Genomic DNA, 18132 nt, shown 5'->3' with positions numbered 1-18132 from the left:
CCCATGCAGAGGGGGATGTGCCTAAGATGAGGACTTCTGTTTTGTCTGAGTTCAGTTTCAGACGGCTTTGTTTCATCCATTCGGCAACTTCTTTCATTCCTTCGTGTAGGTTGGTTTTGGCGGTGCTGGGGTCATTGGTGAGGGAAAGGATCAGTTGAGTGTCATCCGCGTACGAGATGATGTTGAGGTTGTGTTGGCGAGCGATGGCTGCGAGGGGGCTCATGTATACGTTGAAGAGGGTGGGACTGAGTGAGGATCCTTGTGGTACGCCGCAGATGAGTTCAGAGACCTCGGAATTGAATGGTGGAAGGCGGACTCTCTGGGTTCTTCCGGTGAGGAACGAGGTGATCCATTCAAGTGCTTTTCCTTGGATTCCGATGTTATTGAGGCGTTGTAAAAGGGTGCTGTGGCAGACTGTGTCGAATGCTGCAGAGAGGTCGAGGAGGATGAGGGCGACTGTGTCTCCATTGTCCAGTAGAGTTCGAATGTCATCTGTTGCTGCGATGAGGGCGGTCTCAGTGCTGTGTTTTGCTCGGAAGCCAGATTGTGAGGGGTCGAGGGATTTGTTGGCTTCGAGGAAGGCGGCGAGCTGGTTGTTGACAGCTTTCTCACTGGAACACTCCCCTTCAGGTGCCTTAGGGGCAGAATGACAGGAACGTTCAGTTGGGCTAGACATGCCTACTTAACAGCAGCATACCAAAGCCCAATCTGAACCTGACTGCTAAGATAACATTATCAATGACTGCTATGATAACATTATTACTGACTGCTATGATGTCATCACTGACTGCTATGATGCCATTATCACTGACTGCTATGATATCATTATCACTGACTGCTATGATATTATCATTCACTGACTGCTATGATAGCATTATCTCTGACTGCTATGATATTATCATTCACTGACTGCTATGATAGCATTATCACTGATTGCTTTGATATCATTGATACCGTTATCACTGACTGCTAGGAGATCATTATCACTGACTGCTGTGATAGCATTATTACTGACTGCTATTTTAGCATTATTACTGACTGCTATTCGATCATTGATGCCATATCACAGACTGCTATGATATCATTGATTCCATTAACACCGATTACTGTGATATTATCACTGACTGCTATGATATTATTATCACTGACTGTTATGAGATCATCATCACTGACTGCTACGGTATCATTATCACTGACTGCTATGCTATTATTATCACTGACTGCTATGAGATCATTATTACTGACTGCTATGATATCTTTATTGCTGACTGCTATGAGATCATTATCACTTAATGCTCTGAGATTATCACTGACTGCTATGATAGCATTATCACTGACTGCTATATCATTATGAATGCCTGCTATATTATTTTCACTGACTGCTATGAGATTATTATCACTGACTGCTATATCAATATCACTGATTGCTATGAGATTAGTATCACTGACTGCTATGGTGGCATTATCACTGACTGCTATATCAGAACCAATGCCTGCTATGATATCATTATCATTGACTGCTATGAGATTATCATTAACTGCTATAAGGTTATCACTGACTTCTATGAGATTATTATCACTGACTGCTATGATAGCATTATCACTGACTGCTATGGCATTATTATTAGTGACTGCAATGACACCATTACCACTGACTGCTAAAATATCATTATCACGGTATGATATACTTGATACCAATATATTAATGACTGGTATTGTATTGTAATTGCATTTATATAGTGCTTACTACCCCTGACGAGGCAGCCAAGTGCTTTTTCGTCGAGTAGCACGCTACTCCGGAACCCATAAAGGATTGGTAATGAGATAGTATAGTGAAATATGAAATTTATTTGAGTGGTGGATAGGTTAGTCAGTTATTTGGATTCAGAAGGATAGTGGCGGAAAAGAAGAGGGAAAATGGTTTGCATTTATATAGCGCTTGTTACCCCCTGATGGGGTGTTGAAGCACTTTCTTGGCGAATAGCACGCTACTCCGGAACCCATAAGGATTAGTGTTGAATTAGTATAGTGAAATATGAAAGTAATTTGAGTGGTGGATATGTTAGTCAGTTATTTGGATTCAGAAAGATAGAGCGATAGAAGAGGGAAAAAAGGTTTGCATTTTTGTAGCGCTTGTTACCTCTAAAGTGGCAAAGCTGCTAAAGATGCCCACCTTGGAAATGGGAACCAGGCTCCAGTCCGGGTGTCGGCTGAACATACTGTGATTCTGGGCAAATCACTTAAATTCCCTGTGCCTACAAAAAATGTCATCTGACCTTATTCAGTTAGTAATCTGGTGCCCATAAAAAGCGATCCAATGTCCTTAGGCCAAGTTCGAGCTATATAAAACTGCAAAGCAAATAGGGCTACAGGTGTCCTGGAATTCACACTCCCTGCTGAGAAGGCAATAGCTAAGAGATTTTATAATCTAGGTCAGCAACATCTGAGCCCCTATTGTTTTTCAATGAAGCTGTAACTAACCCAGTGTTAGCAACCTGGTTAAAACTATTCTTGACTTCGGTAGTGAGACGCCCCATCGCAGGCTGTCCGACAACATCAGGTGACCATAATGTTTGACCAAGCACTCATCTGCAGAAAGCCTTGTGGTGCAGGACTCCTCAATCAAAGTGAAGACAAACTCTTATCTGACCACTCCACCGGTCTAGGAATCTATAAGAACTGACGTGGCTGGAAAAACATATTTTCTTCTGCCAGTGCAGCTTTCTTACAAACATACCCTTTACAACATTTGGCCCGATTCACAGAACTAATCTGAGACAAAATCCTAAACGTACTACTTTTGGTATTCACAGAAGGCATTTAGTAGTAGTAAAGTTAGTATTTTGTCTTAAGTTAGGATTTTGTCTTAAGTTAGGGTTTTGTCTTCAGATCAAAATTTAAGACAAAATCCTAACTTAAGACAAAATCCTAAATTAAGACAAAACCCTAACTTTACTACTACTAAATACCTTCTGTGAATACCATAAGTAGTAAGTTTAGGATTTTGTCTCAGATTAGTTCTGTGAATCGGCCCCATGGTTTGTAATGTATGGCCGGCTTTGCCAATTGATATGCGCAATGTTTTGGTCAGAAAGTTGAAGAGAGACAGGATACTGCAAAGTATATCATATCTTCTGGCTTCGACGAACAAGTTACTTACCTCTGGTAACGATGTATCTGTAAGAGACATATCTTGGAAATAGATTCCCTAACCCAGAACCACCGCCGGGCGCCAGACCGGATCCGGAGAACTCCCACTCAGCAGCACACCTGCGCATCACTATCACTGACTGTTATGATATAATTTATACCATTATTAACGACTGCTATGATGGTATCACTATCTCTGACTGCTATGATATCATTATCACTGACTGCTACGATATAATTATTAACCCTTGCTCAACATTGTAAGTCGCGGTGAGGCACGGATCTGGCTTACAAACAACAAAACAAAAAGGAAAAACAAGAAACGTTTAATTGTGTCTGTCCTGATGAAATAAAGATCTCTCAGGAAAGTTGGGGTCCGATGCCAAAGCCCACTCTGACCATATCTTAAAAGCCCTGAAGAACAATTTCTATTTTATTAGCGAGCCTTTAAATCAGTCAACATTAACTGATATATGTTGCAACATTACGGAAGTGAATTTGTTTGAGTTAATGTTCAGCACATGCGTGCATTTAACACGAATGTTTTTGTATGTAATCCTAAGGTTGTCAGTTAAAAAGAATGGAATAAAATGGGGTAACCCTATTTGCTCAGGATCACACAGATTGCAGAGCACACAACTTAGAATTTGAGGCCGTTTTCCAAGCCACGCATTTCACAACCCTCTCCTTATTATGCTCGGTTTACTGAGCAGACCGATGCTCTTGTATAGCTGTGTTTCATGATTACATCAATACACCTGTGCAGAAAGAACACGATCAAAAATCTTGACATTCTGCAGACATATTTCTAGAAATGAATTACAGAAACCGAGTGCAATTGAACAGCTCGGTCATCAAAAGCAGAAACGCGCACAAAGATCTTCAAAATGAGTATGTGAGGAGATTAGATTACAATGCACCTCTCCAAAGTACATTAATCAGAGCAAGGAAATAGAGCAATTTACTTCCATGTCAACAGCTCTGCCCTCCAATGGCTCGGCAGCACAATGCCTTCACAAGATGTGCTCGGGAGCTATTTCCTCAGGCAGTCAATAAAAGAAATGAAAGAATCTGTGAAAACACAGAAAGCCCCGGCTCTGAATGGATGAAGTTCAGCTTTGCAGCCTGAAACACGCACCTTCTGTGAAACATTTGCTTAAAATGCATTTCAGTGGGAGCAGCGCAGTACACATTTCAGAACAAGAAACCTATACTGTGTTACAGCAGCCCTACCTCATCTAACAGGTTACTGTACTTTTGGGGGCAAATCCACAAGAGAGACAGAGGGGAGAGTGTCTGCAGCCTAGAAAAACAAGCATTTGCAATGCAACAGGTCTCGCAATTGTGAGATTTTGAGCTATTGGCATTGTACATGACAAAGCCTTTTATTTATGTGTTTAGAAAACCTGCAATAATAAAAGGCGTTGTCATTTACAATAACAATAGGTCAAACTTTCTCAAATGCGGGACCTATTGCATTGCAAATGCTTGCCGTTTGCAAGCGCCCCATGCTGCGCTTTCAATTTAATTTAGGCCACGTCCCTTCCTTTAGAGCAGCCGTATCTAAAAGGTCTGCTGCTGCTGTTAAAGTGAAAGCGCGGTATGGGGCACTTTTACCATAAAAAGCATTTGTTTGTCAGGTTGACAAACAAATGCTTTTTGTAAAAGCGCCCCATGAAAGCACGCATGGCGAGCTGAATGCGCTGCATGTTGCAGGAAAGCATGTAGTGCCTGCAGTCAGAGAAACTTGTTAAAGAAAATGAAGCTCACAGATGTATGTGTGACAACTAAAGTAAGTCTCATGGGAGGTTACAAATGAAGACAAGCCGGGACTAACAAGCCCATTAACAAATCAGAAGCCATAATTTACGAAGGACAAAGACACAGGCCAATAACAAATATGGGCAGAGTGGGCGGGGCTTCAAGTACATACTCCAATATAGCATGCCTCACAGAGCAGCGCATGCGCTGCCCAGGCTCGACCTAAACAACTGTACAAAAAGAATGGTGCGGCAGTACCAGTGATTGACAGTGCCCCACACTCAGAACAGCAATGGTACTAGAGACTGTCAGGGTGATTGATGACTGGACACTGCCTGCAGCCTCCAGCACCTCGCTATCCCTGCATCCCTCCGCATGCTGGCAATCCTGCCTGCCTCCAGTGCCAGTATGTTGCGGCCTGAGAGCCTCAGGTAGCAGATCATTCCTGCCAACCTGCACATGCTGGACGTCGCTACCTGCCTCCAGTGCCTGTCATTAATCCCTACCTGCCTCCAGTGCCTGTCATTAATCCCTACCTGCCTCCAGTGCCTGTCATTAATCCCTAATCCCTACCTGGCTCCAGTGCCTTTCATTAATCCCTACCTGCCTCCAGTGCCTGTCATTAATCCCTACCTGCCTCCAGTGCCTGGTCGTCCATACCTACCTCCAGTGCCTGGTCGTCCATACCTGCCTCCAGTACCTGGTCGTCCATACCTGCCTCCCTTCAGTACCTGGTCGTCCATACCTGCCTGCCTTCAGTACCGGTCATCCATTCCTGCCTGCCTTTAGTACTTGTCATCCATTCCTGCCTCCCTTCAGTACCTGTCATCCATTCCTGTCTGCCTCCAGAACCTGTTCATCCATTCCTATCAGCCTCCAGTACCAGGTCACCCATCCCTGCCTGAGTGGCCCATGTTTTCCGTTGGATTCGAGGCTGGTGCTGTCCAATGCCCTCGTTGTGGAACAACACAACTTCTAGTTTTGATTCTACCCCAACCCCCTTTTTCCACCATCCTTCACTTCTCTCTCATTGTCTCAGTCCTTCAAACTCTTTGTCATCCCTGCTTTTTCTCTCCGTCGCCCTTGTTCTACCTTTGTCTTCTTTCTTCACTCTCTGTTTTTTTTTCGCTCTTACGCGTGGTCAACGTTTGAGGTTGAAAACGGAGTGGCATCGCCCACCACCTGGAGCAACCCGCACAAATTAGGAACTCGCGTTAATAGCATCCAAGTGAAGTTTTGCATTGTTCTCTGGCTCCGGTGTATGCAGGACCCATCACAAATTAACCTCTTATATATCTTTTAAAAAACAACAGGCCCACCCCCTTTTCCCAATCTTGCCTGTATTGTTTCTCAGCTTGTATTTTTTAAAGTTTATTTTATTATCCCAAACCAGGCCACTTTCAATTTCAGACTCATTAATAGAAAATCGTGAGATCCTGTAACAGAGTCCTAGAAATGTTTGTAAACACAGATTCAAAGTTACGAGTTCACATTGTTTACATCTATTTATATGGTTACAGCACGTAATAAAAAAAAGATAAACTTAAAAAGAAGAATACAATGACAGGCCAAATGACGTACTGGGCACCCCAAACACGCACACTGCTGGTGAGAAGCAGGAAGCCCTGTCCCTTTCCCCCAGAGTCAGGGGGAGTGGCCAGGTGACCTGCCGCGTGCCCTGCACCCCTGAAAGGAAACACTTGTGGCCTCGGATCACTCAGCCCGAGCCCCGCCCCTGAGGCGCCCTTTAAAGTATGCTCAGCAGGTTGGGCGCCTGCCAGCTCCGAGGTTCATGCAATGCTGTTCCCAGCACAGCAGGGCCGGCGCGCTCCCCGCTCTGGCCACACGCTCCGGCTGTTTATCCTGCTGCTGAAACACCAAAGGCTTGTGGAAAACCGTAAAATATATAGTTTTTTTAAGAGGTGCACCATAAATGTAGCCTTTATTATTCAAGAGGAAACAGCAGTGGTCAGAACTCGCTACGTTTCAGGCAGTACTGTATTTTGCAATGTTATATAAAAATGGTTCACATTTTCAAGAGGTGACGCAACATATGGCGCCCTTCCTAAAAACGTTGTGTGTTTGTTTCAAGTCTTCGGTTGCTGCAGTCCTTCCTCTCTTCAAGCCGGTGGAAGCGTGACGTCCAAAAAGATGACCGGTTTTTTTTGCATAGCACGCACTGTCTCTTCTAGGCGCATGTGAGAATTTAGGCCACAAATCTTGTGTTAATGAAAAGTAACAGATTCAGAGCAGTATGCAGGGGTGTAATGCAGGCCCCTGGGGCGCAACCCTATAGGCGGGCCCTATTGAACCCAAAACCAATGAATATCTGTGTCATATGGGAGTCTAAGACCCCCCCACCTCCTCAAATGTAGTGGGGGCATTATTTTGTATTGCACCACTAGTCTCCCCCCAGGCAGTGAGTGGCAAGATGTTCCAGCTTTCTTCAGATGGAAGCGGAATACCAAGTTTTGCAGGGCTCCAGATCAGTGCTTAATTTGAGCCAGTGGTTTCCGGTGCTCAGCAATGACACTTAATTGTCAATACCTACGCTTGTGACAGTCAGCCACATGGTGGCGCTATCTGGCTAAATTAGAGAGGACCACAACAACAGGTAATCATTAATTCACTCTACATTAAAAATGACAATTAATGCCACCCAAGCCATTCTTACAGCTTTCGAGGTCTGAAATAGTCTGAGTTGTCACACGTATAGGAATGTGACGGTTAGTAGTTGTGTTATTACTACCACTGGCAGCATGGCAGGGGCAATGTGTGGTGCAAGCTGCAGTGACCTCCTGATGACAGCGATGGCACTTTTTCTTTTTTTTTAACACAAATTAAGCACTGCTTCAGACACTGGGATCTTGGCATCTGAGGGTAAGGTTTCTGGTAACTCAAGAAAGAGGTGAGGCAGGCAAAACACATATTTTTCATGAACTCAGTATTAAAAATGTCATTGACTAGATCCAGTGCCGGGTGACCTTGGGAGCAGAGGTGGGCGAGCCAAGTAATTAACAGGGAGAGCCGAGCCAAGGGCCTAGCTCGGCTCTTACAACCGGTGAAAATGCTTGTCATGCAAATCGTGCAACACACATGTGCAAATATGATACAGTCTCTTCAAAATTCAAAAAAATGTTTCTCTTTAACACACAGCAGCGTTTCACCTTAGAACTTCGGAATACGTCACTGCACTAAGAGGTATTCATTAAAAGTTTATAAACATGAACTTAGAAACATTCCTGCTTCACGCTTTCCCTTACAACAATACCATTTGTGAACTGTGAGGCAAGACAGCTGTCACGTGTATCAAGTACATGGCTTAAATTCTAATTATAAGTGGAACAATATTAGTCTATTAAATCAAATCAGGTTTCTCTCCAGCACGTATCCTGCAAGTATTTGAATGTGTCTTATATGCAATTATGAACCAAAAGTGAGGCACAGCGTCATCTAATATTTGCCCAGGATCACAACATTTGGTCAAGTTTGGATTGAGCCCATGTTCTCTGGTTTCACTTTGTGCAATTCAGCCACTAGATGAGCTTTCGCTTTCTGATGTTCTAGATCAAGTTTAATGTTTGTCTTTAATTAATTGGGGACGGACCAGGCACTGGATACAGGCAGGGTTGGCCAGGCACTGGATACAGGCAGGGTTGGCCAGCATGTGGAGGACGGCAGGGTTGCCAGGTACTGGGTGCTGCCAGGGATGGATGACCAGGTATTAGAAGCTGCCAGGCCTGGTAACCCCCCCCCCCCCTCCCCATTACCACCAACTTCACAGAACTGCTCTGCATAAGAAGTTATATAAGTAAAAAGAGACAGGCGTGTAAAGTGTGAAGAAAAGAAACGAAATGATTAATGGAAAACTAAGTATAATCTTGAACAAAACGACGTCATGGACGTTTCACAAACCAAAAGGCAACCAAACAAACCCGCCCCCCGTTCGACAAATCACAGCAGCAGGTCGACAGAATTCTGGCCGAGTCACAAATGTTTCAGTGAAAGCAACTAGAAAATTGGCAAGACTCAGGCTGTGATTGCGTGGAGTCGAGAAGGTTTACATTTCTGTTCCAACAGTAGAGTCACCTGCTGTCTGCAGGGATGGCACAGAAAGTGTAGAGCCTTCGTCTGGCAAAAACCGGAAAAAGGGAAACAACGCTCGGCATATTCAACCCTCGAAACTCGAGTGTCCGCCACTGGGCCAGCGCCTTAGTCTGCACTTTTAAAAGTATCTCTACTGACATGCCATGCTTTAAACCACAAAACCACTTCTGTCGCAGAAGCACAGCACGTGGGCGTCAAGGCAGCTAAGTTCTTGCACGCTAGAAACATAAAACCAGGCCTTGGCAGCAGCCGCTGGATTTGCCATCTTAAATTGCATCAGATGTAAACATGCCTTTCAAAAAATAGTTATTTTTTCAGTTCTCTTGAAAGTGTTTGGCGCTGCACACAAAATTGAAAACAAATGCATGAAGCTTTAATTCGCTTCCTACAGCAATCTGGCGTGCTTCTAAGCGCTCTAGCTTGCATGTGCATCAGGTGGGGGTATCACAAACCCATTATGTCACCGTAGATCCCAGAAGCCTCCTCTTTGCACTATGTCTCATCGGCGCTGTACCCAGAGTCGCCCCCCCCCCCCCCTTTAATACTGGTACTCTAAACTCCCAATTAATTCTCCATCCGATAGCGCTTCCCCATACAGGAAATGGCGTCATAAGCCCGACTCTAGCCCCTTACAGCACAGCTGGTCCTTGCACGGGCACCGGCCCGTGCCCACTCCACATGCACAGGCAGGCCTGCACACTGGCGGAGACTCACCCTTTAGGACAGGGGCTTCGCTCACACGGGTAGGCATGTCAGTCTTTTCACTGACCCCCTCCACGTCATTGCACGCAGTGAGTGGACACTCCCTGCTCCAGGCAGAAAGGTCGTTCCTGCGTGACCCCGCGCACATTCACCATCTATTCCATTTCACCGACTAGCATTCCCTTCCACTGACAGTCCACTCCCTTCCACTGACAGCCCACTCTATGCCCCTGACAGCTAATGTCTCCACTGACAGGGCAGTCTCTTCCACTGACAGACAATTCCCTTCCATTGACATTGCATTCCCTTCCACTGACAGTGCATTCCCTTCCACTGAAAGTGCATTCAATTCCACTGACAGCGCACTCTATGCTCCTGACAGCTAATGTCTCCACTGACAGCCCATTCCCTTCCACTGACAGTGCATTCCCTTCCACTGACAGTCCATTCCCTTCCACTGACAGTCCATTCCCTTCCACTGACAATGCATTCCCCTCCGCTGACAGTCCATTCCCTTCCACTGACAGTGCATTCCCTTCCACTGACAGTCCATTCCCTTCCACTGACAGCGCACTCTATGCCCCTGACAGCTAACGTCCCCACTGACAGGGCAGTCTCTCCACTGACAGGGCAGTCTCTTCACTGACAGGGTATGCACCCACCGAAGCAGCGACCCCAGCCCAGCGCTCTAACAGCGGATCCCCACCGGCCGACCATTGTTTCTTTCACTGACATGGCATTCACCCACTGATACAGCCTTACCCTTCCCTCGTACGTGGCGTTCTCCCACGTGCAGGGCATTGTCCTCCCCACCGAGGGGGCACTCTCCACACTGTCAGGGCACTAAGGGGCATTCTCCCACGTGCAGAGCATTGACCTGCCACTGACAGGGCATTCTGGAACCCGCAGGGCAATGCCATTCCCGCTGGCGGGGCAGTCTCCACGCTGCCAGGGATTGCTGGCACTGGGGCGGTAGTGATGCCACTAAGGGGCATTCTCCCGGTTGTAAGGCATGACTCTCCCCACTGACACAGCTGTCTCGACACAGTTGACACCGACTGGCATTTCCCCACGCGCAGGACATTGCCATCCCACTGGCATGGCACTCATCCACAGATCAGGCATTCTGGGAATTGCAGGGCATTGCCCTCCCACTGGCATGCCATTCCCTCGCTGATCAAGCATTCTCCCTCTTGCCCTCTCCAATGTCGGGGCACTTTCAACACTGTCGGAGCATTCCACAGATGACACTGCTCCCTCCACTGACAATGTAATCTCCCCCCTGCTGACACTGAGGGGCATTCTCCTACTTGCAGTACACTCCCTCCCCACTGGCATGGCATTCTCCCCCCTGCTGACACCGAGGGGCATTCTGCCACTTGTGGCACACTGCCCTCCCCACTGGCATGCCATTCTCCCCCCTGCAGGGCACTGCTGACACTGAGGGGCATTCTCCCACTTGTGGCACACAGCCCTCCCCACTGACATGGCATTCCCTCACTGATCAGCCTTTCTCCCACGGCCCTCTCCACGGACGGGGCACTTTCAGGAGTGTCGCAGCATTGCACTGATGACGCAGCCCTCCGTCCCCACTGACAGCTCAGCCTCCCCCCTGCAGGGCATTGCTGACACTGACGCTTACTCTGCCACTTTCAGGACACTGCCCTCCCCACTGACGTTGCACTCTCCCCCGTGCAGGACAGCGCTCCTGGGGACCCTTCCTCGCAGCCAACAGTGACAGCAGCAGCAGCGCCCTCTCCCTCCCCGGCCCTGGCTGGACACCCCTGCCTGACTGACTGACAGCCTCCCTCCTCCGCAGCCCCAGCTGTCAGTGACGGGACACCGCTGGCGCGAGCCGCTCTCACCTGACAGGTGCGCCCCGGGGGTGCTCGCGCGCACCGCTCTCGCCGCTCGCGCTGCTCCTGCTGCTGCTGGAGTTGTTGGTCTCGCGCTACTGTCCTGGGCTGACCCCTCAGGAGCCGCGGCGCGCGCGCTGGGGGCACGTGCTCGCGCTCCCTTCGCACGAGACGGAGGGGGGTAAACTGGGAGGGGAGGGCTGGCGACATTGAAGAGGGACAAAATCATTGCTGCGACGCCGCCCTCGGGCCATTCCACAGCGCAGTTTCATATCCCTCACACAATAAAACAGACAATACGGAGTCAAATCAAAATTATAATGGTATTTTTATTTTAATTTACGTATAATTTAGTAAGAGTATTCCTAAGCGTTCAATACTATAAAATATATTGAAGCTCTTTTCTTCATGGGACTCTTGAGTAGAATACATATCTCCATTTAGTTAATAATTTTCTTACAGGCAAATGTGTAGTATTAAAGGAGATATGTTCAACGGCATCAAGTTGTGGAGACAGCTGCCTTTTCCAAGATGGCCGCTAGATTGTGCCGCGTCCTGCGCAGGCCCTGCAGCTCCCGGGGCGCAGGGGAGCAGCGGGTTCACCTTCTCTGTCTGGCTCACCTCACACGCAGTTCAAGCGCAGACAGGGGCCGGGGAGGCTCGGCTGTCTGCACGCTTCTCCCGGGCTCAAGAGCGGTGCCCGCGGGGGAGCCCAGTCCGCTCGCACGCAGAGCCGTCTGAACACTGTCACTCTCGCGCCGCAGCCTGAACACACAGTCCAGGGGCTGAGCCCCCTCTGAAGCTGCACACTCCATGCATTCGTGGTTCACGGTGACAATGTATTCTCCAACGACCGTGGGAACTGGCATTGGGCTGGGGCGGAGCTGAGGCTCTGGTGCCAGGCAGGAGGCAGCTGATCCGGCGGAATGCCTCTGGCAAAAACCATCAAGCATTGCGTCGGTTTAGTTACTTGCAAACTTTAATTGGACCCCGGCCATCGTTTGTAAATTATTTACTGGAAGAAAGGTGCAATAAAAGAAAGGGGTACTGTAGAGAAGGAGCTACTTCCCCGTGTACTCCTTATATACTGTAGCAACTTTGTTTTCATAACAGTGCGTGGCAAGCCTTCTTCTGTGCCGCTGCCAATTGGATGTTTTCGTTTGTCACATGTTGCTAACAATTCAGACGCTTATTTCCGCCACCTCACTATTTCCAACTAGGAATATTTGCAACTTCTGTTTATAATTTAGCTGATCTTCTTTTTAAACTCTCACAATCCTGCAACTCATTGCTGTGTCTTGGTTGTTTTGGTTCACAAGATCTGGTCACCCTACTTAATCTGCAATACATTTGGGTTGCACTGCTTGCAGATAGACCATGCCTTATTCTATTTCCATGTGTGTGTCTGTACACAGTATATGTCTGGCTCTCTTTCCTATGTGTGGTCATGTACCCTGCATTTGATCATTGTATTGAGTGCTTTTTAGGTTTTGCCTAGCCAATGCGTACGAAGTACGCATGCGTTAGGAAAAACTTAATGATATCTGTGTGTGGGCAGTGCTTTAAATGGGCCGGTACTCACCGGTACGGAGTACCGGCACTTTTTCCTTTTCTCCCCTTGAGTACCGGCACTTTTCCAATGAACGAAGAGAGTACCGGTACTCATGGGACCCGACTTCAGCCTAGGCAGCGCTTCCTTTATCACCTCCACTCCTCTGCAGCTCCTTTAACAAGCACTGCAGGGAATTAATCACGGGAGTGCTTGTCACCTTTGGAAGTCTTCAGAGCGGGGAGGGCGGGAGGGGGCCTGCAGAGTGCTTATCGGATCCATTGTTCTTTCACAGTGGGGCTGAGAGGGACTGAAAAATCTAATGGGTGGCGGCGGGACGCACTGAACAGAACAGATTTAAAAGTGGGTTTATGGCTGTGAGAGTGATGTCCACGGAGTGTTAACTAACGGCGGCCCATTAAGCGCACCTCGGGGCAGGCGCCAGCTGGCCTGCCCCTGTCGGCCTCGGACCCCTTTGAATACAGGCCTCACTGGCCTGCCCTGGGGGGGGGGGGGGGGCACCGTTCTTTACCACTTATTAAGCACTTTGGCTGCCAATACAACTTGGTCTATATTTCGTAAAACTATCACTTGTTTTGAAACGTGTTTCTTTATAATGGATTAGTGCCAAGTGTTTGTGTACGTGGAGGAGAAAACAAGCTGGAGGAAGGCACTGAACTCTGGCTGTTTTTTCAGAATGAGTCACAGGAATGAACGCAGCTCATTCGGCAGAACACACTCTTCGATACCCTTCAATTTTACTAACATTTTTTTTTTTTAAACAAATGTTCATGAAATGCTTGATTTCACTGTTGCCCAAATAAAACATACCCTCCACAAATAGACAAGCACCGTAGGCAAACGCACACAACACATTAATGGATACATGCACACAAACCATAATGCACAGACACAGATGAGTACATACTGCACAGATGTACATGCACCACAGATTCATGCCCAAGCACGCACATGCAAACACTTGCGAAAAGCAAAAGCACGGACACACAGCACACACATTCCATCGGTAGACACACACATACAACAAGCACACATACAATTAAACACATACCAAACGCATCCGAACTCACAAAAGAAACTATGGAGCTTCTACTGGTCACCTTACAGTATCTTGCTGCGCCTTTCTTCACAGCATACGTCACATTTCCTTTATGGTTATTTTGACAAATAACTACCACCAATAGTGTGTGCTGTACAAACTGAGCAAAATACACACAATTGATGGACGGAATGCAGAACAAATCAAAACATTACACTTTTTGTCGCATAGAGCCTTGTGTTACCTGCAGGTCAAAAGTTAAGATCCTGGTAAAATAGCTTAGTGAGTTATGACCCTGCAGCAAGGACCTGCCTGCAAACAAGAAGGCATATATTTAGAACCTCGCTGTTATTTCCTCAATCTTTTCTTATTTTAAGGATGCTAAAAAAGCCTACTTTGGGTAGTAATAAACACTTATAATTAAGTGCCATATATATAATTATTAGTAAGATAACTAATGGACAGATGGATCCAACATTCTAACAATGCATGCAGATTTTGTGCATACAACCTTGCAAAGTCAAAAAGCTAGCTCCGCCCCTTGTCCCACCTTAGCACCGCCCTTAACTCCACCCACTGCTCCTTTTGGTGAGTACCTGCACTTATTTTTTTCCATTTAAAGCACTGTGTGTGGGGACTGGACCGTCCCCACTCTCGCATTGGCTAGCTCCATAAATGGAGGCTAGCCATTGGGAGAAGGCTCAGTCCGTCAATCCCGGACCGGATTCTGGGGCGTTCTCGAGAATTTTTGGCTTTTGGCTACGTCAGCCGAAAGCCTGTTCTCGGGAACGCCCTCCAATCTGTTCCGGCATTGACGGCACCCGTGGTCTCCTCTTCGCCTCTGTCCGCTCGGAAAAGGGTAGCCGTGTCTAGATGTGATCTTTTAATCTCGGCTGGCCACAATTCAAACAAAACTTTTCCGTATAACTCTAGCTATCCCCTTTTTGCATATAAAAAAACATATGACTTTGCCGCTATAAAAAATGATGGCTGGAAAACACTGACCCATTAATAGACTGCGGACTGATTATACGTTATTGTTCTGCTGCGCAGTCACGTGACGGCCAATGGGCGGGCACGCTGCCTCCAACTTATTAGGTGGCTGTACTACTCGCTGCCTCCAAGTTGTTACATGAAATATGCAGTTTCAATTTTTTTTTACTGGAGGTCCCGCTCTGTCGTGTGAGAGTCTGTCGACCTCGGGGCCACTCAGCAATTACTACGTGGACTCCTTCCTGCTGCACGACAGCGAGGAGCTGGTGCAGTCGAGGTATGCAGCGGCGGCGGCCGCCGCCTTGGGCCCACTGGCACCCCCGGGCCAGCTGCCGGACCACGCCAAGTTCACACCCTGCAGCTTCCAGTCCAAGAGCCCGGTCTTCGGCAGCTCCTGAACCCCGTGCACCCAGCAGGAGACGCTGGCACCGTGTACCACCATACCACCCCTAGGCGCCCGAGGCCAGCAGGTACATGCGCTCCTGGCTCGAGCCCGTGCCCGAGAGCCTCTCCTTCCCCAGCCTGCCCTCGGCCAGGCACTACTGCGGCATCAAGCCCGAGCCTCTGCAAGGCGCCCGCCGCGGGGACTGCACCACCTTTGACAGCCACACGCTCTCACTGTCCGACTACGGGACCTCCCCAGCCGACAAGCAGGGGGGCAGAGAGGGGACCTTCCCGGAGACGGCTGCGGAGAGCGAGGCCAGAGGGTACAAGCCACCCACCGACCCCAGTAAGTGCACACACCCACCTACCGCTGCTGCACACTGGAGGGGCACCGCAAGCCATTTTCAAAACAAACCTGCTCTCTCACTTTATTTATCTTTACATTTAGATGACAATGTAACTCGACACAAAGGTGACACATTGTCGCGCTCAAAGCGACGTAGATTCATATCTCGCCACAATACACATGTGTATTGGCAACATCTCCACGTCACGATTCGTTGCCACACTGCCCTTACCGGGCGTTCAGCACTGGCCTAGGCATGCATTGAACCACACGCATGACCTTGTCGGGAGAAACTCATGCAGACCCTGGATTAAAACACGAGTTACACACATTGTGTCCCTAGGCGTGAGGGTGTGTGTCTGCACGTGCGTGTAAGGATCCATGCGTGTGTAAGGTGTAGGTTGTGTGCGAGCGCGTGTGCTTACGTATTTGAATGCATATATTATTGTTTGTGAATACACAGAGTCTAGTGTCCTGGTGACTCCCCGGACCGGCTGCCGGACCACGCCAAGTTCACCCCCTGCAGCTTCCAGTCGAAGAGCACGGTCTTCGGCAGCTCCTGGAAGCCCGTGCACCCAGCAGGAGACGCTGGCACCGTGTACCACCATCACCACCCCTAGGCGCCCGAGGCCGGCAGGTACATGCGCTCCTGGCTGGAGCCCGTGCCCGAGAGCCTCTCCTTCCCCAGCCTGCCCTCGGCCAGGCACTATGGCGGCATCAAGCCCGAGCCTCTGCAAGGCGCCCGCCGTGGGGACTGCAACACTTTTGACAGCCACACGCTCTCACTGTCCGACTACGGGACCTCCCCAGCCGACAAGCAGGGGGGCAGAGAGGGGACCTTCCCGGAGACGGCTGCGGAGAGCGAGGCCAGCGGGTACAAGCCCCCCACCGACCCCAGTAAGTGCACACACCCACCTACCGCTGCTGCACACTGGAGGGGCACCGCAAGCCATTTTCAAAACAAACCTGCTCTCTCACTTTATTTATCTTTACATTTAGATGACAATGTAACTCGACACAAAGGTGACACATTGTCGCGCTCAAAGCGACGTAGATTCATATCTCGCCACGATACACATGTGCATTGGCAACATCTCCACGTCACGATTCGTTGCCACACTGCCCTTACCGGGCGTTCAGCACTGGCCTAGGCATGCATTGAACCACACGCATGACCTTGTCGGGAGAAACTCATGCAGACCCTGGATTAAAACACAAGTTACACACATTGTGTCCCTAGGCGTGAGGGTGTGTGTCTGCACGTGCGTGTAAGGATCCACGCATGTGTAAGGTGTAGGTTGTGTGCGAGCGCGTGTGCTTACGTATTTGAATGCATATATTATTGTTTGTGAATACACAGAGTCTAGTGTGCTGGTGACTCTGTGTGTATGTGTGTGTCCATAATGGGTGTATATGAAAGGTTTGTGCATTTATATTCCCCTTCTAATCCTTGTGTGTGTCTCTCTCTGCCCACGGCTCGCAGTGTGTGGGGGGGCTCTGTGTGGGTGTGTGTGGGGGGCTCTGTGTGGGTGTGTGGGGGGGCTCTGTGTGGCTGTGTGTGTGGGGGGCTCTGTGGGGGTGTGTGTGAGGGGGGGCTCTGTGGGTGTGTGTGAGGGGGGGATCTGTGTGGGTGTGTGTGTGGGGGGCTCTGTGTGTGTGTGGGGGGCTCTCTGTGGGTGTTTGTGTGTGTCATTTGCAAGAGATTAAGCTATTGGCATTGTAAATGACAATGCCATTTATTTATGTTAAAAAAACATAAATAAAAATAATGTCAAGTGCAATGCCAATAGCTCTAACTTTCAAAAAGGCAAAACCATTGCATTGTAAATGCTTGTTATTTTCATTAGGAATTCTGCAAGATCGCAGCTCTTCAACGAAGTGTAACTGTGAATGCCCGGTAACTTACGGGTAAATCTCCTAATGCTTAGTTCCTACTGCCATGTCACAATCATTACTTTTGAGTATACTCCACCTCAACCAGGAGTAAAACATCAGGAAGGGGAGGTTAACCCCACACACCATAGAGCAGTATAACCACCCTCTTACACACATCACTTCTTGACCATACCAACCCACATGAAGGGAAGCTTTGGGGAGAGTGGGGGGTCATGGTGGGTCGTAATGACCGTGACGAGGACAGAAGGGACTAAGTAAAGTTAGATTCGCTGGTTGGTTTATTTTTTTTGTTTTATAGAGCGCAAACTTGACCCGTTAGGGTATCAGA

The 18132-nt window shown here is 48.3% G+C and overlaps 1 protein-coding gene and 1 pseudogene across 2 annotated transcripts in view; one reads left to right on the top strand and one right to left on the bottom strand.

The window, feature by feature from the left end:
* THRB (thyroid hormone receptor beta) overlaps nucleotides 1–11753 on the bottom strand; it is a 582690-nt gene extending 570937 nt beyond the window's left edge. Inside the window, exon 1 of one of the 2 annotated variants that reach the window (XM_086942146.1) lies at nucleotides 11586–11753. The gene's annotated coding sequence lies outside the window, so the exon portion shown is untranslated. The remainder of the gene's footprint in view (nucleotides 1–11585) is intronic. The other variant, XM_086942142.1, reaches the window with a different exon arrangement.
* Nucleotides 11754–15324: 3571 nt separating this feature from the next.
* Nucleotides 15325–17820, top strand: LOC147689336 (homeobox protein Hox-A9 pseudogene; annotated as a pseudogene).
* The last annotated feature ends 312 nt before the right edge of the window (nucleotides 17821–18132 follow it).

The sequence above is a fragment of the Lissotriton vulgaris genome, chromosome 10 (assembly GCF_964263255.1).
Source record: "Lissotriton vulgaris chromosome 10, aLisVul1.2, whole genome shotgun sequence".
NCBI classification, from domain to species: domain Eukaryota; kingdom Metazoa; phylum Chordata; class Amphibia; order Caudata; family Salamandridae; genus Lissotriton; species Lissotriton vulgaris.
This window is presented reverse-complemented; position numbering and strand designations above follow the sequence as displayed.